The sequence below is a fragment of the Humulus lupulus genome, chromosome 6 (assembly GCF_963169125.1).
Source record: "Humulus lupulus chromosome 6, drHumLupu1.1, whole genome shotgun sequence".
Taxonomy (NCBI): domain Eukaryota; kingdom Viridiplantae; phylum Streptophyta; class Magnoliopsida; order Rosales; family Cannabaceae; genus Humulus; species Humulus lupulus.
In genome coordinates this window covers 213558164-213583108 of record NC_084798.1, presented here as the reverse complement: position 1 = coordinate 213583108, position 24945 = coordinate 213558164, and the positions used below count along the sequence as shown (strand labels likewise).

At 40.8% G+C, this 24945-nt stretch overlaps 1 long non-coding RNA gene across 1 annotated transcript; it reads left to right on the top strand.

The window, feature by feature from the left end:
* Positions 1–15: 15 nt before the first annotated feature.
* Positions 16–24531, top strand: LOC133784472 (uncharacterized). The gene is made up of 3 exons (XR_009871358.1): positions 16–82; positions 167–223; positions 24356–24531. It is a non-coding gene; the product is annotated as an uncharacterized LOC133784472 (long non-coding RNA).
* Positions 24532–24945: the final 414 nt, after the last annotated feature.

The window sequence follows — 24945 nt, the reverse complement described above, 5'->3', positions numbered from 1 at the left end:
ATATAGATTGATTTTAGAAGAAAGCAAGAGAAAGAAGGGAGTGTTATTGGAAGTTCGGCACAAGAATAGTCAGAAGAAAAACGTAAGTCTCAACCTACTTTGTGTTGATTTTTCTCTTAGATTCTGAGTACCAAATTCATGTCAAATGGTTTTGTTGTGTTCATAGCGTTGTGGACTAAGTTGAGGAGAAGAAGGAACCACCAAGAACCGGCCACAGTAAGAGGTACAAATTCATAGATTTCCTTCGTAGTTTACGGTTCCGATTTTTTGTTTTCATTTCTTAGGATGGCTATGAAATTTGTGGGGCGTTTATATAGTTTTAATCTGTGTTTAGGGACTAGAAACTTTCATTAAGGGGTTGTGAATGGTTTAATATGATAAGGCTTGAAGTTTGGGGGTGTTTTGGTGATGGGTGATGAGTGGTAGAGGCGGATATGGAAGTTTGGCTCCATGGTCGACGTGGGAAGGGAGGAAAGGCCGGTGGTGGTGATGGGGTGGTTATGGTGGCCGAGAGGATGGTTGTGGTGGTGTAGAGGAGAAGCCATGATTGCCTTGTTGTTGAACCATGGGGTCGGGCAAGACTTGAGGGGAGAGGCCGAAGGTGTGTGTGAAGATAGTGACCATTGGTGGTCACGTGTGCATGTAGTGGTGTGCATGTGTTCAAGTGGTTACAAATAGTTACAGATTTGTAACCAAAAGGGACTAAAAGTGGTATTTGGTCCCAAAACTTTAGAAAGTTACTGCAAGGTTTGGGATCAGGTGCTCTAAGATCAAAATCTTATTATTGAGAATTAAGGATAAAAAATTTCTAGTTAATTGTCCAAGTATAATAATTTATTACGAGCTAGGCTCGGGAATTATTATGTAAGCTTCAAGAAAAATGATAGATTTGAGAGTTTTAGATTTGATGACCTAGAACCTATGAAATATTTTAGCAAGTAGTTGGAAGTTTTCAAATTTTTTCCCGCTCTCTCTTCAGTTAGAGCTGGAACCATGGCAGGGAGACCGAGATTGAAGAAGAAAACGCCAGGGAAGAAGAAGAAAGGACCTTCGTCTACGGATCCAGTCCTCAAAGTGAAATCAATGGCTGGTATCTTAGGGGTGGAGGCTATGGTTTTTGACGAAGAGGAGGATTCGAACGAATTGCGACAGAAAATCCATAAGGAAGTGCGAGCTCAAGACACGCCACTGGATACTCAATTAGAATCTGATATGCAGGTTGAAGACTTGAAGAGTCAGCCTCAGCAGTCTCAGATTCGAATCGAGATGGAAAATGAAGAACAGGATAGTCGAGTTCTGATCAAGAAGACACTGAATGACTGGTTGGGAGTTTTGAAAAGAGGATCTAACAAAAAAGAGCAAGCAGGTACTTCTAATGCTAATCCTATACTGCATATTGAGTCGGATTGTGTAAAAATAGAGGCAGAAGATATAGAAGATGAAGTTCAGTATTGGAATTCTGCTATCGTCTGCTATGTTCTGGGAGCTAACCCACCATTAACGGTGATGGAAGGGTTCTTTAGGAGAATCTGGAGGGACAAAGGTATAGATAAAATCAGTCTTCTCGCACCAGGGGTTTTTATACTTAGATTCAACTCGATAGAAACTAGAGATGGCATTCTGCATGGTGGATATCAGTTCTTTGATAGGAAACCTCTTATCATGAAAAGCTGGGATCCTAATTCCAAATTCTCTAAGGATACAATATTGACAGTGCCGGTTTGGGCTCAACTGAGAAATTTAGATTTAAAATACTGGGGGGAGCGATCTATGGCAAAGATAGTGGGAACTATTGTGAAATATGTGAAGCAAGACAGAGCAACCTTGGCTAGGGAGAAGCTGCAATTTGCTAGGGTCCTGATTGAAGTCAGTTTTACAAAAGAGCTCCCTAATCAGGTCAAATTTGAGGATGAAAATGGGGAATATGTTTATGTGGAAGTGCATTATGAATGGAAACCTGATGTATGTATGCATTGCAGAGGGATTGGGCATAGACAGGAACTGTGTAAAAAGAAAGGACCCCAGGGTGCTTCTACAAAAATCTGGCAGGAAAAGAAGAAAGCATATCTAAATTTAGATATGAGTCCGAGTGGCAAGTCGAAGATGCAGAGTAAGGGTGATCCTGTGATAACTTCAGGGGTAGTTCAGCAGAACAGAGGACAGCAGGGCATAATGGCTAAGAATAAAGGGATACCAGAGAGCAACTCCTTTTCGATGCTTGGTCATTTTTCAGATACTGAAGTTCAAGCTGGGGTAGTTTTACAGGAAATGAGGTCCAATATGAATGGAGGGGGAGAACCTCCATTCACAAATGGATAGACTGTTTGGGTGGAATGTTAGGGGACTGAACAAAACAAGCAAACAGAAGGAGGTCATGAGAATGATTTCAAATAAGAGAGTTGGTTTTGTTAGTCTCCTAGAAAGAAGGGTAAAGGCTTCTAAAATGGGGTCTTTATACCTAAACATGTTTAAGGGTTGGTGCTTCTCTTCAAACTTAATGCACCATCCTAATGGAAGAATTGTAGTGGCTTGGAATCCTCAGAGTTATGTGGTGGATATTAGAGGTGGCTCTAGTCAATGGATGCATTTTCAATTGCAAGGCAAGAATGGAAGGAACTTTGAGTTAACAGTGGTCTACGCTCTTAATGATATGAAGGGTAGGGAGCAGTTATGGCTGGACTTAAATCATTTGGCTCAAGAGATTAGATGTCCTTGGATTGTTATGGGTGATTTTAATGCAGTTCTATCCCCATCTGATAGGTTCCCTTATAGAGGTAATGGTTCAGAATTAATCCCCTTTCAAAGCTGTGTGGAGTTTTGTCGATTGGTAGATGTGAAGTTTTCGGGCTCTCACTATACTTGGAATAATAAACAAGGGGGGAAAGACCGAGTTTATGCTAAGCTTGACAGAGTGTTAGCTAATAATAGCTGGTTGGAGAATTTTAATGAAGCTGAAGTGATTTTTTTCCCTGAAGGACTCATGGATCATTGTCCTTTTATGGTGAACTTTGGTACTGCCCCTGCGACTAAAAGATCCTTTAAATTTTTTAATTTCTGGTGTAATCTTGATGGTTTTCAGAGGATAGTGATTAATAGCTGGACTAGAGATGTTAAAGGGACCCCAATGTACTGCCTAGTCTCTAAGCTTAAAAGGCTGCGAATGGATCTGAAAAATCTTAATAGAGATGGGAAAGCAGATGTGTTTGTTCAGGAAGTGAAGACACTGAAGATGCTGCTTGACATCTAGGGGCAACTCCAAGCTGATCCTGGCAACACCTATTTGGTTGATGAGGAGATTTCTCGTAGGAAGAAGTTTCAATTAGCCTACACTAATAAGATCCAATTTCTGAGGCAGAAGGTTAAAGAAGATTGGTTAAAACAAGGTGATGAGAATTGCAAGTTATTCCATAACAGTATTCGGTCTAGGATCACTCAAAATGCTATTTACTCTATTTGGGATATGGAAGGCAATTGGCTGGATAGGCAGGAGGATGTGCAACAAGCTTTCCATAATTACTATACAGAATTACTCGGCTCTGAAATGAAAAGGAGAAGGAATGTTTTGGATTCGGTGGTGTAGCAGGGAGCTACTGTTTCACCTCAACAAGCTGCTTTTTTATGTGGGAATTATACTTCAGAGGAGGTCAAAAATGCTCTTTACTCAATTCCTGATGAAAAATCCCCTGGTCCCGATGGATATAGTAGTGCGTTCTTTAAAAAATCTTGGAACATTATTGGTAAAGACTTCACTCAGGCAGTTCTTTCTTTTCTTCACTCGGGGAGGATCCTGAAAGAGATTAACACTACCAATATAATTCTTATTCCCAAGACTAATTGTCCTAAACATGTGAGTGACTTTAGACCTATCGCTTGCTGTAATGTGGTTTACAAGGTTGCTACGAAGCTTATTTGTAATAGACTAAGGGAGGTTTTACCTTTGATAATATCTGAAAACCAGAGTGGATTTATCAAAGGTAGGAATATTGCTCATAACATAATGCTCTGTCAGGACATGGTTAGAGAGTATGGAAGGAAAAATGCTAAGGCAGCTTGCCTTATCAAGATTGATCTCCAAAAGGCCTATGACTCCCTTGATTGGAATTTCTTGCAAGAAATGATGTATGCTCTTAAATTTCCAGCTCAATTCATTCGGCTAGTCATGGTCTGTGTTACTTCAGCTAGATTCTCGATTATACTTAATGGGGCCCCATCAGATTTGATTCATTCTAGAAGAGGATTAAGGCAAGGGGACCCCATGTCCCCTCTTCTCTTTGTGATTGGAATGGAATATTTATCAAGAATTCTAGCTAAAGTTGCTCTGCATTCCGATTTTAAATATCACCCTAGATGTGACTGTTTGCATTTAACTCATTTGTGCTTTGCAGATGATTTACTGCTTTTTAGTAGGGGTGAGTTCAAGGCAATGTACATGCTTTTAAGAGGGTTTCAATTATTTTCGGAAACCTCTGGTTTGCAGGCCAATAAGAAGAAATCTGCTATTTTTGGAGCTGGTATGCAGGAGGAAGTCTGGTTTCAATTATCAGAGGCTACTGGTTTTCAGAAGGGTAGGCTCCCTTTCAATTACTTAGGGATGACTATTAGTAATAAAAGAATCTCCATAGCTGATTGTGATTGCTTGGTGGAAAAGATGGTGAAAAGGATAAGAATTTGGAGTTCTAGGAACATATCTTATGCTGGCCGGTGTACTCTCATAAGCTTTGTTCTGCTCTCCATAAACAATTACTGGTCTCAAATTGTTGTGTTACCTAAGACTGTGATTAACAAGATTAACCAGATTTGCAGGAACTTCTTATGGCATAGTGGAGTTCGTTTGGAAGGGCCTGGGAGAGTTTCCTGGTCTGAAGTTAGTTGTCCTAAGCAGAGAGGTGGTCTGGGTTTTAAAGATGTCGGGTTGTGGAACAAGTGTGCTATTGGTAAATATGTCTGGGCCATTGCGAAAGAGGAAGAGAACTTGTGGGTGAAATGGATCCATGCCGTATATTTATAGCAAGAGGACTGGTGGAGCTATAAGGCGCCTAATTCTATAAGTTGGTATTGGAAAAGAATTGTTAGGATCAAAGAGGAATTCAAGGAAGCTTATCAAGGATCCTTGCTCAGCAGGGATCAGTATAGTATAGCTAACTGGTATAAGATGTTGATGAATAAGTCCCAGACCAGATGGAAATATGCTTTTATCTGGAATATACTTGGTATACCTAAACATAAGTTTGTCTCTTGGTTGATGTTAAAGCAAAGACTTCCTTCTAAAGAAAGACTTTTTCGGTTTGGAATAACCCAAGATTCACTGTGTGTTATTTGTGGCCTGCATGTTGAAAGTCATAGACACCTTTTCTTCTAATGCCATTTTAGTACGAATTGCCTTCTTTCTATATTGCAATGGCTTAGGATAGGTTCCAATCGTTGTGAGATGACAGGTTTGATGAATTGGATTCGTCGTAGTAGCCATTCGGCGTGTAAAAGAAGCGTGTATTTGTGTGCTCTAAGCGCTTGTGTTTACCACATCTGGAAAGCAAGGAACTCAGCTTATTGGAATAGTTCGGTTCCATTGGTGTCCTGTGTTTCTCAAAATATCAAGTTTGATGTTTGTATTAGATTGAGAAGGTTACTTGATAGGAACCTTAGAAAGGAGGATATGGCTTGGGTGAGAAAGATTTATTGTAATTAATGGTGTTAAGTAGTTTGTTTTTTTCTTTGGTGTCTGTTTAAATTGGTGTTTGTAATTTTGTTGTGCATAATACAAGTTTGCTGATTTACCAAAAAAAAAAAAATATTTTAGCAAGTACAATATTACCAATTTTAAGTCTCAAGGTCAAGAGGTGGGCTCGGGGCTCGTGAATTGGACTCGAGCATCGGAAAACAGATTTTTAAGAAATAATTGGAGTTTTGACTTGAAATTTCTGACATAGTTTAAGATAAAATTATTATCGGAAATAATAATTTTCTAAGTTGATTTTAGGATTTTGAGAGGGATATTATGGTCATTTTACCCCAAGGGCTCTGGTTTGGGCCAGGGTCGGGAATTTCAGTTCTTGTTTTTAAATTCCTTTATACACATTTAAAATCTTAGTAAGCATAAACTAAGACATATTGTCCCAATATGATTATAGGTTCTAAACGCGATCGGAAATACTCACAAATACATAATTCGCGAAAGCTAAGGACAAGAGGTAAAGAAGTATACACCAAGAGTAACTTAGTTTGCATGGTTGTATGCTGCCAGTTAAATTCTATTTGCTATATATATGTGTGTGTGATTATATGACTGGATGTGCATAATAATACCCATCTATCAGGTTTGAATGTGCTTAGTACAGTAAAGTTATCATGAATGCAAATGTGCAATATTTGTGATTGTCAAGGGAAACCTTGTGAGGGTGGACCCCATGCAGCCATGTGGTGGGGTTAGCCGCCTTGTAAGTAAAGTCATCGTGTTTTAGGGAGTGTACCCCTTTGGCATGGGAGGCGAGTATTCTCTGGGAGGCGGAGACCACCCGAGGATCATGACCCCACAGATAACTCGATGGCTCAGTTACAAGGGAAACCTTGTGAGGGTGGATCCCATGCAGCCGTGTAGTGGGGTGTAATGACCCACTAATCTAGACTAATTGGACCATTATCGAAACTATACATAAAAACTTACATTTTACGAAAATACCATAATTTATTGAGTAACTTGAAAATAAGAGTTATTTACAAAGAAACAGAATACTAAGAAGGATTTTGGGATCCCATTGTCTTTAAAACAAAATAAGATTTAAAATAAAAGACATTACATAATAATGCGGAAAATACACATAAAAACCATAAAAAAAACATAAAAGGAGACTACATCCTCGAATCGATAACGCTCGGCCCCTTGACTCCATTCATCATCGATACACATCCTCCCAAGCATCACGAATCTTACCGCCTCTAAGCTTATTTTCCTGCACATAAACAGAAAGGAGTGAGCCTAATGCCCAGCAAGGAAAAACCTAACACATAGTCATGTACACAATTTCATAAGAAAACATAAAGACTTAACATAATACATATAACATACACTTATTATAATGGCCATTATTACTTGGGGTCCCATAGACTAAACAAGCATATGCCCATGGGATTAATGGGGTCCTACTAGCTAAGTAGGTCATATGCCCATAACCCATTTGGGGTCTTGTTAGTCATATGGGTCATATGCCCAAGCCTACAACATACACATATACATATCATAACACTTTTAATAACATAAACATATAGATAACATAAGCACATAACATATTAATTCTAGCCTATTTTCCTTACCAAAGTTACCGAGATAAAATGTACTGAGTTAGGACTTTTGGAACACTCCTAAAACCACAATGAACAAGGGTGAGTCTAAAGAAAGGAGATGAAATGAAAGAGAATAGGAAGACTAAACCATTAAACGAAAATATGCTTACCACCACTTAAGTGCTTAAGAACTTGGATTCCCTAACCCAAAAATAAGAATAAGATTAGGGGACTGAGTAGAAGGTTTTGAGAAAAGAAATAACATAGAATACAGAAAGGACTAGAGTTTTGGGTTTACCTCAAAGATTGCAAGATCAATCTAACATCCACCGAAATACTATAGCACTCACTTACTTCCCAAGTGTTTGATAAGCTTATGATGTTTAAGCTTATAGTTTTTCCCCAAACCAAGTGTTTACACTCTCTCACTCACTTAACACTAGCAGCCTCTGAACTTAGAGCAAATGGTGAATAATGGCTGGGTACTAGGTCCTATTTATAGAGTTTGGGAATGAAAATATCTTGATTTTACTTGAATAAAAATAATGGCTTTTTAGGTGAAAATCATTTGAATAATCGTTCAGCAGAGGCTGAAGACTCGTTCAGAAGATGCTGGACTGTTGAAGGAGTTTGAATGGCTGAAGGGAAAAGAATTCAAATGTATTTGAATTCATGCTGGTGGAGGCGATATATCGCCCCCTATAGGCGATATATCGCCTGGACCTTTGTTCCCGAGGCGACCGTGCATCGATTCGTGTTTTCCGTATCTACGTGCTGCGACATATCGCCCCCTATAGCTGCGATATATCGGCATACGCTGAATATTTAAACACGAATTTACACATTTTTAGCTGAGTTTGAATGGAGTAAACAGCCTTGACTAAGCCCTCAACGTGCTCAAAGCTGCTGACTGACCCTATACATTCAAACTTTTACCCTTATTTAATTTAATCCTCAAAAATATTAAATCCTTAATTACCATTCAAAACATGTGCTTAAAATCCTATTGGTTGATGTCTAAACCTTATAATATAATAATATATTCCTTAATATCAGACACATTAATCAAACCTTAGGTTATACTTAATATTCTTAAACTATAGGTTAAACTTAGAAAATCTATAAGTACTACTATGAGTGTCCAAATAACTCCCGGTCTGAACCAAAAAATCCAAAGTAACAATGATAACACTAAACATACTATAATACTACTAAACAATTAGCTAAGTAAAGTTCTTGGACTCTACAATTCTCCCCTACTAAAAAGAATTTCGTCCTCGAAATTTACTTACCAAATAACTCCAGATACCGGCTCTGCATGTCCTCTTCCAACTCCCACGTTGCCTCGCGTTCAGAACTATTGCTCCATAGGACTTTAACTATAGGAAAGCTCTTGGACCGTAACTGCTTCATCCCCCTATCTAGGATGCTAATCGGTCGTTCCTCGTAACTTAAGTCTTTCTGGAGTGCTATGGTATCGTACTTGAGGACGTGAGATGGGTCTGACACATACTTGCGTAACATCGAGATGTGGAAGACGTTGTGACTATCGGCTAGTGCTGGCGGTAGGGCTAGTCTATACGCAACTGGTCCCACTTTGTCCAATATCTCAAAAGGACCTAAGAATCGGGGACTGAGCTTGCCTTTCTTCCCGAACCGCTTGACACCCTTCATAGGAGATATCTTCAGGAAGACTTGATCTCCAACTTGGAACTCCACATCGCGTCTCTTGGTATCTGCATAGCTTTTCTGTCGGCTTTGAGCAGCAAGCATACGCTGTCTAATATGCGTTACTGCTTCTTGAGCTTGCCTAACAGCTTCGGGCCCTAGAAGCTGCCTTTCTCCTACCTCGTCCCAGTGCAACGGTGATCGGCACCTTCTTCCATATAGCAACTCATAAGGTGCCATTCCGATCGTCGACTGGTAGCTGTTGTTGTACGAGAACTCTATCAGCGGTAAGTACTTGTTCCACGATCCTCCAAAGTCAAGTACACATGCGCGTAGCATATCCTCTAAAATCTGAATCGTACGCTCTGACTGCCCATCTGTCTGAGGATGGAAAGCTGTACTAAGACTTAACTTAGTACCCATGGCTTGCTGTAAGCTTCTCCAAAATCTTGACGTAAACACTGATCCTCTATCTGATACTATCGTCTTGGGGATTCCATGCAATCGTACAATCTCTTGGATGTAGATGTCTGCATATTGGTCTGCCGTATAAGAAGTCTTAACAGGCAGAAAATGAGCCGACTTGGTTAGTCTATCTATGACTATCCAAGCAGAATCATGCTGCTTATTTGTCTTTGGCAGACCCGTCACGAAGTCCATGGCTATATCGTCCCACTTCCACTCTGGTATGCTAAGCGGTTGCAATAATCCTGCAGGCCGCTGATGCTCCGCCTTCACTTGCTGGCATACCAGACACTTAGATACATATTCCGCTATGTCCTTCTTCATCCCTGGCCACCAATAGACTGCCTTGATGTCATGAGTCATCTTGGTAGACCCTGGATGAACCGAGTATGGGGTGTTGTGCGCTTCTTCTAGGATCGTCTTCTTAATACTTTGATCGTCTGGCACGCATACCCGATCCTTATATCTCAATAAACCTTGACTGGATATTGAGAAATCTGTAGTCTTGCCTTCTCTGACTGCATCCATGTGCGTTGCTAGTGAATCATCATGTCTCTGACCATTCCGTATGTCTTCTAGCATATTCGATTGGATAGACAAGTTAGCCAACTTGCCTACAACCACTTCTATTCCGGCACTGATAAGCTCCTGCTGTAGTGGCTTTTCTATTCCGGATAAGGCTGCTAAGTTCCCATAACTTTTTCGGCTAAGTGCATCGGCAACTACGTTTGCCTTCCCCGGGTGGTATAGGATTTCGCAGTCGTAATCCTTTACTAATTCCAACCACCGGCGCTGCCTCATGTTAAGCTCCTTCTGAGTAAAGAAGTATTTTAAACTTTTGTGGTCCGTATAAATCTCGCACCGTTCTCCGTAAAGATAATGGCGCCAGATTTTTAACGCAAAGACCACCGCTGCCAACTCCATATCGTGAGTTGGATAGCGTTGTTCATACTCCTTTAACTGACGTGACGCGTAGGCTATCACCTTGTCATTTTGCATCAGTACGCATCCCAATCCTAACTTTGATGCATCACAGTAGACAACGAACTTGTCGTTGGGTGTTGGGACACTAAGTACTGGTGTTGAGCAAAGCTTATCCTTAAGCAACTGGAAGCTTTCCTCACACTTATCATTCCAGTTAAACTTTTGTTGCTTCCGGGTCAGGTTGGTGAGTGGAGTGGCTATTTTAGAAAAGCCCTCTACAAACTTTCTATAGTAACCTGCTAGCCCTAAGAAGCTTCTTACTTCCGACGCGTTCTTTGGTCTAGGCCAATCTTTCACGGCCTCTACCTTCGATGGATCTACTGCAACTCCGTCTTTCGATATGATGTGCCCGAGGAACGCCACTTGTGAGAGCCAAAACTCGCATTTCTTGAACTTCGCGTAGAGTTGGTGCTCCTTCAATCGCGTCAAAATTATCCTCAAGTGTTCCTCGTGCTCCACTTCATCCTTGGAGTAAATTAAAATGTCGTCGATGAACACAACGACGGATTTATCCAAGTAGTCCTTGAAGACCCTATTCATTAAGTCCATAAACGCGGCTGGCGCGTTAGTAAGACCAAAAGACATAACCAAGAACTCGTAATGTCCATAACGAGTCCTAAAGGCTGTCTTAGGAATATCTTCCCCCTTTACCTTGAGCTGATGATACCCGGACCGTAAATCGATCTTAGAGAATACAGTCGCGCCTCGGAGTTGATCAAACAAATCATCAATCCGAGGTAGCGGGTATTTGTTCTTAATCGTTACTTTATTCAGCTCACGGTAGTCTATGCACATGCGCATACTTCCGTCCTTCTTTTTCACGAATAGTACCGGAGCTCCCCATGATGAATGGCTTGGCCTAATGAAACCCAAGTCTAGGAGTTCTTGTAGCTGCGTCTTTAACTCCTTGAGTTCCGTAGGTGCCATCCGGTATGGTGCCTTAAAGATAGGCTCGGTGCCTGGTACTAATTCTATTGTGAAGTTTATCTCTCGAGTTGGCGGCAATCCTGGCAAGTCATTGGGAAATACCTCTGGAAATTCTTGTATAACTCGAACATCTCCATCCTTAAGTGGCATCTCCCTTTCCACGTTTGTGATGCTGGCTAAGAATGCTTGACATCCTTTCTCTATCCTTTGTTGAGCTTTGAGAGATGACACTAACGGGGTGCGTAATCCTGAAGCTTGTCCCATGAAGCATCGTCTCTGGCCATCAGGAGTCTTGAACATCACCTTCTTGCATTTGCTGTCGCTCGTTGCGCCATGCCGTGCTAGCCGATCCATGCCTAGTATTACATCGAAGTCCTTGATCACTAGCTCTATCAGGTCTCCTTCTAGTTCTATGTCCTCAATCTTGATCGGTACGCCTCGTACTATTTGTGATGATAGAACTACTTTGCCCGAAGGCAAATCGGTTACAAACCTAGTTCTAAATCTTTCACTAGGTTTGTCTAGTTTATCTATCATTCCTAACGAAATATACGAATGGGTGGCTCCCGAATCAAATAATACATGACATAATTTATTGAGGATGGAAACCTGACCTGTGACCACCTTGTTGCTAGCATCCGCCTCTCCTTGGGTTAAAGCAAAAACCCGAGCAGGAACCATCTTTTCGTCCTTCTTTCCTTCCGGCTTTTGCTGAGGACAGTCTCTTTTACGATGCCCTTCTTGACCACAGTTGAAACACTCCTTGGTGTTGGCACGGCATTCTCCGGGGTGCTTCTTCTGACATTTGGCACATGGCGGGTATTCCACGTAGCCCGACCTATTTCCCCCATTACTTGGTCGTGCCCTTTTATTGTTGTCGGCTTGCTTGTTGTCAGGATGCCTTCTCTTCTGTCCGTTACCGTTGTTGTTGGACTGACTGTTGCTGGACTGATTGTTGTTCCGACTGGCCTGAGGTTGGCTCTGCTGCCTAGGTTCCGGCTTGCTGGCTTCTTCTTTGCTCACGTTGGCTTGCAACCTTTCTACTTCAATTGCCGTCTCAAGAACGTCGGCATATGAAGTGTTTCCCGGGTTTGCTAGTTTAACCCCCATCTCGATCTTCGGGCGAAGTCCTCTAACAAACTTGTTCACCCTTAGATAGTCGGTTGGAACCAACTCTGCTGCGAACTTCGCTAAGCGATCGAACTGACGAGCATATTCCGCCACTGTTAAATTCCCTTGCTTCAGATTGGTGAACTCCTCAACTCTCGTAGCAAGCACTGCTGAATTGTAGTACTTCTTGTGGAAGAGCTCCACAAATCGGGTCCACGTCATGGTGGCAGCATCGTGGGATTGCTGGACCAAGTCCCACCATATCCTGGCATCTTTCTTGAGCAAAGATGAGACGCAGGATATGCGGTCTGCATTACTAAGGTTCATGTGGGCTAGGATCGGCTCCACATTCCTTAGCCATTCTTCTGCTTCAAAGGGGTCCGTAGTCCCTTCGAAGTTCGGAGCGTGCTGCTTGCGGAACCTCTCGTACACTGGCTCCATGTGCTGAACAGGATAAGGAGCGTAGTTCGTCATAGGCCATCCCCCATACGGACCAACTTGTTGGGGTGCTGGGGCCATTTGTTGTAGCTGCGACTGCGGTTGCGGCGGAGGCTGAGGCTAAGTCTGCGCCTGTTGACGTTGTTGCTGCAAGAGTTCCTCGACTTGTTGTTGCCGTCTAGCGATTTCTGCGGTGTTGTCAGCTGGCGGTGTCGGCGTGTTGCGGCTAGTAGTAGCACGCACTCCTCTTCTGCAAACTGGAGGGCATCATTGGTCGTTGGAACAACGTTGGAGGCATTTCCGCTGGTGCGTGCAGATCTTCGGAGCGACATCTTCACCAAAAGTTCTAACAGTCGAGAACTTGTTAGAACTTACCCTAATAGGCTCTAAGGCAAAAACTTATTCTAAAACAAACATATCTCGGACCTATTTATTATGACTTCTTATGAAAAAATTATATAGGTCTTTATTTATTATTAGAGTGGGTTTCTATACTTAGAAAAATAAGTCATCTTTATTTTCTAAGTGTGTTTCTAATCATCCTATATGACTTAATTCTCAGGCTCGAAACTTATCTTTGTTCCAAAGTTAACTATATTGAGGGAGGGCTGGGACCAGTAAAATCGTTCCCACTACTAAGGCCCCCTAACTCTCAATAAAGAAACTTGGTTCATTGATTTGTATCCACCTTCACTGAACTTAGTCATTATTCATTTTATTTATTACTTATTATGATTGCGAAAAAAAAAATCAAACTCATACATGATGATAAAATAACATGAAATTAATTTGGAAAAATAATTTTCACTTATTACAATCATAAATAAAGAATGAAATAAAACAAATAATGAAAAACTAGCTATTCTTAAAAATCGGGATCTTCTACATCTGATCCTTCATCTAGCATATCATTATCTATCTCCTTATAATCATCATTGTCTTGAGCCTCAAAATTTCCTCGGGGAAGATTCAAGAAGATCCTATGTTGTTGCTCATTAGTGAATTGAAACTCTAAATCATAGGTGAACTTAAGTATGAGAGAATAATATCTTAGGGCTGCTTGTAAGTCATCATCATTATTTATATTCTCCCATATTTCTTCTAAAGTTAAAATTGCTGAAGGAAATCTTTTAAAAGCCTAATTACTAGGACATATTGTTCTGCAGCTCTCATCATGATTTGCTTAGACTCTTGAAGGTGACCTATCTCTTTGTGGAACAAGATCAATCTTTGAGTGATCCTTTCTAGTGCTCCTACGGTGTTCCTTGTCTCCCTTATTCTTTTTAAAGCCTTAATGGCTCGGATATCCTCATTGCTTAAAGCTCCGTTCATTCTTAACTGAAAACATAAACACTAAAGGTGTTAGCTATACACATAAGTAACATAACTAGTAACTTAAACACTTACTTGGCGGTCCGATTCGGAGCTTTGAGCGTGTGTATCGAGGAGAACTTCATGCAAAAGAACCGTTTCTCTGATACCAACTGTAATGACCCACTAATCTAGACTAATTGGACCATTATCGAAACTATACATAAAAACTTACATTTTACGAAAATACCATAATTTATTGAGTAACTTGAAAATAAGAGTTATTTACAAAGAAACAGAATACTAAGAAGGATTTTGGGATCCCATTGTCTTTAAAACAAAATAAGATTTAAAATAAAAGACATTACATAATAATGCGGAAAATACACATAAAAACCATAAAAAAAAACATAAAAGGAGACTACATCCTCGAATCGATAACGCTCGGCCCCTTGACTCCATTCATCATCGATACACATCCTCCCAAGCATCACGAATCTTACCGCCTCTAAGCTTATTTTCCTGCACATAAACAGAAAGGAGTGAGCCTAATGCCCAGCAAGGAAAAACCTAACACATAGTCATGTACACAATTTCATAAGAAAACATAAAGACTTAACATAATACATATAACATACACTTATTATAATGGCCATTATTACTTGGGGTCCCATAGACTAAACAAGCATATGCCCATGGGATTAATGGGGTCCTACTAGCTAAGTAGGTCATATGCCCATAACCCATTTGGGGTCTTGTTAGTCATATGGGTCATATGCCCAAGCCTACAACATACACATATACATATCATAACACTTTTAATAACATAAACATATAGATAACATAAGCACATAACATATTAATTCTAGCCTATTTTCCTTACCAAAGTTACCGAGATAAAATGTACTGAGTTAGGACTTTTGGAACACTCCTAAAACCACAATGAACAAGGGTGAGTCTAAAGAAAGGAGATGAAATGAAAGAGAATAGGAAGACTAAACCATTAAACGAAAATATGCTTACCACCACTTAAGTGCTTAAGAACTTGGATTCCCTAACCCAAAAATAAGAATAAGATTAGGGGACTGAGTAGAAGGTTTTGAGAAAAGAAATAACATAGAATACAGAAAGGACTAGAGTTTTGGGTTTACCTCAAAGATTGCAAGATCAATCTAACATCCACCGAAATACTATAGCACTCACTTACTTCCCAAGTGTTTGATAAGCTTATGATGTTTAAGCTTATAGTTTTTCCCCAAACCAAGTGTTTACACTCTCTCACTCACTTAACACTAGCAGCCTCTGAACTTAGAGCAAATGGTGAATAATGGCTGGGTACTAGGTCCTATTTATAGAGTTTGGGAATGAAAATATCTTGATTTTACTTGAATAAAAATAATGGCTTTTTAGGTGAAAATCATTTGAATAATCGTTCAGCAGAGGCTGAAGACTCGTTCAGAAGATGCTGGACTGTTGAAGGAGTTTGAATGGCTGAAGGGAAAAGAATTCAAATGTATTTGAATTCATGCTGGTGGAGGCGATATATCGCCCCCTATAGGCGATATATCGCCTGGACCTTTGTTCCCGAGGCGACCGTGCATCGATTCGTGTTTTCCGTATCTACGTGCTGCGACATATCGCCCCCTATAGCTGCGATATATCGGCATACGCTGAATATTTAAACACGAATTTACACATTTTTAGCTGAGTTTGAATGGAGTAAACAGCCTTGACTAAGCCCTCAACGTGCTCAAAGCTGCTGACTGACCCTATACATTCAAACTTTTACCCTTATTTAATTTAATCCTCAAAAATATTAAATCCTTAATTACCATTCAAAACATGTGCTTAAAATCCTATTGGTTGATGTCTAAACCTTATAATATAATAATATATTCCTTAATATCAGACACATTAATCAAACCTTAGGTTATACTTAATATTCTTAAACTATAGGTTAAACTTAGAAAATCTATAAGTACTACTATGAGTGTCCAAATAACTCCCGGTCTGAACCAAAAAATCCAAAGTAACAATGATAACACTAAACATACTATAATACTACTAAACAATTAGCTAAGTAAAGTTCTTGGACTCTACAATTCTCCCCTACTAAAAAGAATTTCGTCCTCGAAATTTACTTACCAAATAACTCCAGATACCGGCTCTGCATGTCCTCTTCCAACTCCCACGTTGCCTCGCGTTCAGAACTATTGCTCCATAGGACTTTAACTATAGGAAAGCTCTTGGACCGTAACTGCTTCATCCCCCTATCTAGGATGCTAATCGGTCGTTCCTCGTAACTTAAGTCTTTCTGGAGTGCTATGGTATCGTACTTGAGGACGTGAGATGGGTCTGACACATACTTGCGTAACATCGAGATGTGGAAGACGTTGTGACTATCGGCTAGTGCTGGCGGTAGGGCTAGTCTATACGCAACTGGTCCCACTTTGTCCAATATCTCAAAAGGACCTAAGAATCGGGGACTGAGCTTGCCTTTCTTCCCGAACCGCTTGACACCCTTCATAGGAGATATCTTCAGGAAGACTTGATCTCCAACTTGGAACTCCACATCGCGTCTCTTGGTATCTGCATAGCTTTTCTGTCGGCTTTGAGCAGCAAGCATACGCTGTCTAATATGCGTTACTGCTTCTTGAGCTTGCCTAACAGCTTCGGGCCCTAGAAGCTGCCTTTCTCCTACCTCGTCCCAGTGCAACGGTGATCGGCACCTTCTTCCATATAGCAACTCATAAGGTGCCATTCCGATCGTCGACTGGTAGCTGTTGTTGTACGAGAACTCTATCAGCGGTAAGTACTTGTTCCACGATCCTCCAAAGTCAAGTACACATGCGCGTAGCATATCCTCTAAAATCTGAATCGTACGCTCTGACTGCCCATCTGTCTGAGGATGGAAAGCTGTACTAAGACTTAACTTAGTACCCATGGCTTGCTGTAAGCTTCTCCAAAATCTTGACGTAAACACTGATCCTCTATCTGATACTATCGTCTTGGGGATTCCATGCAATCGTACAATCTCTTGGATGTAGATGTCTGCATATTGGTCTGCCGTATAAGAAGTCTTAACAGGCAGAAAATGAGCCGACTTGGTTAGTCTATCTATGACTATCCAAGCAGAATCATGCTGCTTATTTGTCTTTGGCAGACCCGTCACGAAGTCCATGGCTATATCGTCCCACTTCCACTCTGGTATGCTAAGCGGTTGCAATAATCCTGCAGGCCGCTGATGCTCCGCCTTCACTTGCTGGCATACCAGACACTTAGATACATATTCCGCTATGTCCTTCTTCATCCCTGGCCACCAATAGACTGCCTTGATGTCATGAGTCATCTTGGTAGACCCTGGATGAACCGAGTATGGGGTGTTGTGCGCTTCTTCTAGGATCGTCTTCTTAATACTTTGATCGTCTGGCACGCATACCCGATCCTTATATCTCAATAAACCTTGACTGGATATTGAGAAATCTGTAGTCTTGCCTTCTCTGACTGCATCCATGTGCGTTGCTAGTGAATCATCATGTCTCTGACCATTCCGTATGTCTTCTAGCATATTCGATTGGATAGACAAGTTAGCCAACTTGCCTACAACCACTTCTATTCCGGCACTGATAAGCTCCTGCTGTAGTGGCTTTTCTATTCCGGATAAGGCTGCTAGGTTCCCATAACTTTTTCGGCTAAGTGCATCGGCAACTACGTTTGCCTTCCCCGGGTGGTATAGGATTTCGCAGTCGTAATCCTTTACTAATTCCAACCACCGGCGCTGCCTCATGTTAAGCTCCTTCTGAGTAAAGAAGTATTTTAAACTTTTGTGGTCCGTATAAATCTCGCACCGTTCTCCGTAAAGATAATGGCGCCAGATTTTTAACGCAAAGACCACCGCTGCCAACTCCATATCGTGAGTTGGATAGCGTTGTTCATACTCCTTTAACTGACGTGACGCGTAGGCTATCACCTTGTCATTTTGCATCAGTACGCATCCCAATCCTAACTTTGATGCATCACAGTAGACAACGAACTTGTCGTTGGGTGTTGGGACACTAAGTACTGGTGTTGAGCAAAGCTTATCCTTAAGCAACTGGAAGCTTTCCTCACACTTATCATTCCAGTTAAACTTTTGTTGCTTCCGGGTCAGGTTGGTGAGTGGAGTGGCTATTTTAGAAAAGCCCTCTACAAACTTTCTATAGTAACCTGCTAGCCCTAAGAAGCTTCTTACTTCCGACGCGTTCTTTGGTCTAGGCCAATCTTTCACGGCCTCTACCTTCGATGGATCTACTGCAACTCCGTCTTTCGATATGATGTGCCCGAGGAACGCCACTTGTGAGAGCCAAAACTCGCATTTCTTGAACTTCGCGTAGAGTTGGTGCTCCTTCAATCGCGTCAAAATTATCCTCAAGTGTTCCTCGTGCTCCACTTCATCCTTGGAGTAAATTAAAATGTCGTCGATGAACACAACGACGGATTTATCCAAGTAGTCCTTGAAGACCCTATTCATTAAGTCCATAAACGCGGCTGGCGCGTTAGTAAGACCAAAAGACATAACCAAGAACTCGTAATGTCCATAACGAGTCCTAAAGGCTGTCTTAGGAATATCTTCCCCCTTTACCTTGAGCTGATGATACCCGGACCGTAAATCGATCTTAGAGAATACAGTCGCGCCTCGGAGTTGATCAAACAAATCATCAATCCGAGGTAGCGGGTATTTGTTCTTAATCGTTACTTTATTCAGCTCACGGTAGTCTATGCACATGCGCATACTTCCGTCCTTCTTTTTCACGAATAGTACCGGAGCTCCCCATGATGAATGGCTTGGCCTAATGAAACCCAAGTCTAGGAGTTCTTGTAGCTGCGTCTTTAACTCCTTGAGTTCCGTAGGTGCCATCCGGTATGGTGCCTTAAAGATAGGCTCGGTGCCTGGTACTAATTCTATTGTGAAGTTTATCTCTCGAGTTGGCGGCAATCCTGGCAAGTCATTGGGAAATACCTCTGGAAATTCTTGTATAACTCGAACATCTCCATCCTTAAGTGGCATCTCCCTTTCCACGTTTGTGATGCTGGCTAAGAATGCTTGACATCCTTTCTCTATCCTTTGTTGAGCTTTGAGAGATGACACTAACGGGGTGCGTAATCCTGAAGCTTGTCCCATGAAGCATCGTCTCTGGCCATCAGGAGTCTTGAACATCACCTTCTTGCATTTGCTGTCGCTCGTTGCGCCATGCCGTGCTAGCCGATCCATGCCTAGTATTACATCGAAGTCCTTGATCACTAGCTCTATCAGGTCTCCTTCTAGTTCTATGTCCTCAATCTTGATCGGTACGCCTCGTACTATTTGTGATGATAGAACTACTTTGCCCGAAGGCAAATCGGTTACAAACCTAGTTCTAAATCTTTCACTAGGTTTGTCTAGTTTATCTATCATTCCTAACGAAATATACGAATGGGTGGCTCCCGAATCAAATAATACATGACATAATTTATTGAGGATGGAAACCTGACCTGTGACCACCTTGTTGCTAGCATCCGCCTCTCCTTGGGTTAAAGCAAAAACCCGAGCAGGAACCATCTTTTCGTCCTTCTTTCCTTCCGGCTTTTGCTGAGGACAGTCTCTTTTACGATGCCCTTCTTGACCACAGTTGAAACACTCCTTGGTGTTGGCACGGCATTCTCCGGGGTGCTTCTTCTGACATTTGGCACATGGCGGGTATTCCACGTAGCCCGACCTATTTCCCCCATTACTTGGTCGTGCCCTTTTATTGTTGTCGGCTTGCTTGTTGTCAGGATGCCTTCTCTTCTGTCCGTTACCGTTGTTGTTGGACTGACTGTTGCTGGACTGATTGTTGTTCCGACTGGCCTGAGGTTGGCTCTGCTGCCTAGGTTCCGGCTTGCTGGCTTCTTCTTTGCTCACGTTGGCTTGCAACCTTTCTACTTCAATTGCCGTCTCAAGAACGTCGGCATATGAAGTGTTTCCCGGGTTTGCTAGTTTAACCCCCATCTCGATCTTCGGGCGAAGTCCTCTAACAAACTTGTTCACCCTTAGATAGTCGGTTGGAACCAACTCTGCTGCGAACTTCGCTAAGCGATCGAACTGACGAGCATATTCCGCCACTGTTAAATTCCCTTGCTTCAGATTGGTGAACTCCTCAACTCTCGTAGCAAGCACTGCTGAATTGTAGTACTTCTTGTGGAAGAGCTCCACAAATCGGGTCCACGTCATGGTGGCAGCATCGTGGGATTGCTGGACCAAGTCCCACCATATCCTGGCATCTTTCTTGAGCAAAGATGAGACGCAGGATATGCGGTCTGCATTACTAAGGTTCATGTGGGCTAGGATCGGCTCCACATTCCTTAGCCATTCTTCTGCTTCAAAGGGGTCCGTAGTCCCTTCGAAGTTCGGAGCGTGCTGCTTGCGGAACCTCTCGTACACTGGCTCCATGTGCTGAACAGGATAAGGAGCGTAGTTCGTCATAGGCCATCCCCCATACGGACCAACTTGTTGGGGTGCTGGGGCCATTTGTTGTAGCTGCGACTGCGGTTGCGGCGGAGGCTGAGGCTAAGTCTGCGCCTGTTGACGTTGTTGCTGCAAGAGTTCCTCGACTTGTTGTTGCCGTCTAGCGATTTCTGCGGTGTTGTCAGCTGGCGGTGTCGGCGTGTTGCGGCTAGTAGTAGCACGCACTCCTCTTCTGCGAACTGGAGGGCATCATTGGTCGTTGGAACAACGTTGGAGGCATTTCCGCTGGTGCGTGCAGATCTTCGGAGCGACATCTTCACCAAAAGTTCTAACAGTCGAGAACTTGTTAGAACTTACCCTAATAGGCTCTAAGGCAAAAACTTATTCTAAAACAAACATATCTCGGACCTATTTATTATGACTTCTTATGAAAAAATTATATAGGTCTTTATTTATTATTAGAGTGGGTTTCTATACTTAGAAAAATAAGTCATCTTTATTTTCTAAATGTGTTTCTAATCATCCTATATGACTTAATTCTCAGGCTCGAAACTTATCTTTGTTCCAAAGTTAACTATATTGAGGGAGGGCTGGGACCAGTAAAATCGTTCCCACTACTAAGGCCCCCTAACTCTCAATAAAGAAACTTGGTTCATTGATTTGTATCCACCTTCACTGAACTTAGTCATTATTCATTTTATTTATTACTTATTATGATTGCGAAAAAAAAAATCAAACTCATACATGATGATAAAATAACATGAAATTAATTTGGAAAAATAATTTTCACTTATTACAATCATAAATAAAGAATGAAATAAAACAAATAATGAAAAACTAGCTATTCTTAAAAATCGGGATCTTCTACATCTGATCCTTCATCTAGCATATCATTATCTATCTCCTTATAATCATCATTGTCTTGAGCCTCAAAATTTCCTCGGGGAAGATTCAAGAAGATCCTATGTTGTTGCTCATTAGTGAATTGAAACTCTAAATCATAGGTGAACTTAAGTATGAGAGAATAATATCTTAGGGCTGCTTGTAAGTCATCATCATTATTTATATTCTCCCATATTTCTTCTAAAGTTAAAATTGCTGAAGGAAATCTTTTAAAAGCCTAATTACTAGGACATATTGTTCTGCAGCTCTCATCATGATTTGCTTAGACTCTTGAAGGTGACCTATCTCTTTGTGGAACAAGATCAATCTTTGAGTGATCCTTTCTAGTGCTCCTACGGTGTTCCTTGTCTCCCTTATTCTTTTTAAAGCCTTAATGGCTCGGATATCCTCATTGCTTAAAGCTCCGTTCATTCTTAACTGAAAACATAAACACTAAAGGTGTTAGCTATACACATAAGTAACATAACTAGTAACTTAAACACTTACTTGGCGGTCCGATTCGGAGCTTTGAGCGTGTGTATCGAGGAGAACTTCATGCAAAAGAACCGTTTCTCTGATACCAACTGTAATGACCCACTAATCTAGACTAATTGGACCATTATCGAAACTATACATAAAAACTTACATTTTACGAAAATACCATAATTTATTGAGTAACTTGAAAATAAGAGTTATTTACAAAGAAACAGAATACTAAGAAGGATTTTGGGATCCCATTGTCTTTAAAACAAAATAAGATTTAAAATAAAAGACATTACATAATAATGCGGAAAATACACATAAAAACCATAAAAAAAAACATAAAAGGAGACTACATCCTCGAATCGATAACGCTCGGCCCCTTGACTCCATTCATCATCGATACACATCCTCCCAAGCATCACGAATCTTACCGCCTCTAAGCTTATTTTCCTGCACATAAACAGAAAGGAGTGAGCCTAATGCCCAGCAAGGAAAAACCTAACACATAGTCATGTACACAATTTCATAAGAAAACATAAAGACTTAACATAATACATATAACATACACTTATTATAATGGCCATTATTACTTGGGGTCCCATAGACTAAACAAGCATATGCCCATGGGATTAATGGGGTCCTACTAGCTAAGTAGGTCATATGCCCATAACCCATTTGGGGTCTTGTTAGTCATATGGGTCATATGCCCAAGCCTACAACATACACATATACATATCATAACACTTTTAATAACATAAACATATAGATAACATAAGCACATAACATATTAATTCTAGCCTATTTTCCTTACCAAAGTTACCGAGATAAAATGTACTGAGTTAGGACTTTTGGAACACTCCTAAAACCACAATGAACAAGGGTGAGTCTAAAGAAAGGAGATGAAATGAAAGAGAATAGGAAGACTAAACCATTAAACGAAAATATGCTTACCACCACTTAAGTGCTTAAGAACTTGGATTCCCTAACCCAAAAATAAGAATAAGATTAGGGGACTGAGTAGAAGGTTTTGAGAAAAGAAATAACATAGAATACAGAAAGGACTAGAGTTTTGGGTTTACCTCAAAGATTGCAAGATCAATCTAACATCCACCGAAATACTATAGCACTCACTTACTTCCCAAGTGTTTGATAAGCTTATGATGTTTAAGCTTATAGTTTTTCCCCAAACCAAGTGTTTACACTCTCTCACTCACTTAACACTAGCAGCCTCTGAACTTAGAGCAAATGGTGAATAATGGCTGGGTACTAGGTCCTATTTATAGAGTTTGGGAATGAAAATATCTTGATTTTACTTGAATAAAAATAATGGCTTTTTAGGTGAAAATCATTTGAATAATCGTTCAGCAGAGGCTGAAGACTCGTTCAGAAGATGCTGGACTGTTGAAGGAGTTTGAATGGCTGAAGGGAAAAGAATTCAAATGTATTTGAATTCATGCTGGTGGAGGCGATATATCGCCCCCTATAGGCGATATATCGCCTGGACCTTTGTTCCCGAGGCGACCGTGCATCGATTCGTGTTTTCCGTATCTACGTGCTGCGACATATCGCCCCCTATAGCTGCGATATATCGGCATACGCTGAATATTTAAACACGAATTTACACATTTTTAGCTGAGTTTGAATGGAGTAAACAGCCTTGACTAAGCCCTCAACGTGCTCAAAGCTGCTGACTGACCCTATACATTCAAACTTTTACCCTTATTTAATTTAATCCTCAAAAATATTAAATCCTTAATTACCATTCAAAACATGTGCTTAAAATCCTATTGGTTGATGTCTAAACCTTATAATATAATAATATATTCCTTAATATCAGACACATTAATCAAACCTTAGGTTATACTTAATATTCTTAAACTATAGGTTAAACTTAGAAAATCTATAAGTACTACTATGAGTGTCCAAATAACTCCCGGTCTGAACCAAAAAATCCAAAGTAACAATGATAACACTAAACATACTATAATACTACTAAACAATTAGCTAAGTAAAGTTCTTGGACTCTACATGGGGTTAGCCGCCAAGTCAGTAAAGTCATCGTGTTTTAGCGAAGTGTACCCCTTTGGCACGGGAGGTGAGTATTCTCTGGGCCGCGAAGGCCACACGGGGATTAAGACCCCACAGATAGCACGATGGCTTAGTTATATGTTTTCAGTATGATATGCAATACTTTGACTTATGTGAATAGGCTAGATGTATTGCTCAGTTTACAGTTTCCTGTTGTGCATTACCGTTATGCAAAGCTTGTTTTGGTTAGTAGAATCATAAGTTGTAGCTAGCTTCCTTACTAAGCGTTATAGCTCATCAGTTACTCTATGTGTGTAGGTAAGGGCAAAGCTTAAGGAGCGGTGCAATAAGTTGGAGGGGATTCTATCTGAAGTATACATACTGTGAAACAACTGACCTGCAGGATTGTCAGGGTTCTCTTAAGTTTTCCGCTAAGTCTAGTAATATTTTTATCAATTTCATGTTTACTAGTTTTATTTAAAGAAGGCCCTATGGCCACAGACAATTTCTTAAGTTACGTTTAACTACATTTTTTTTTTAAAACTATGGGATCCCATCCAAACACTATTTTATTTCAAAGTACTCCAATGTAAAATTTTCTAAAGTTTACTTTAAAGTTTATTTAGTTCTTAACGTTCGATTTTATCAAAGTTGACTGTAAGGGTCAAGTTGACCTCAGATAGGCATAGTCGTATTTCCGTGGGGCTAGTTAAGAAAAGTCAGGTCATTACACTTTGTGGATAGAAAATGGTGTCTCATGCAAGTGAGCATTTTACTCCTATTTATAGAGTTTTGAGACATCCTTTGAATTTCAAATTCCACTAACCCGCTAGGTTGTTATCAATGTTTAATTGGATGTTTATGAAATTAAAATGAAGATTTGAGAGTTACTTGGGATGTTAAAACTA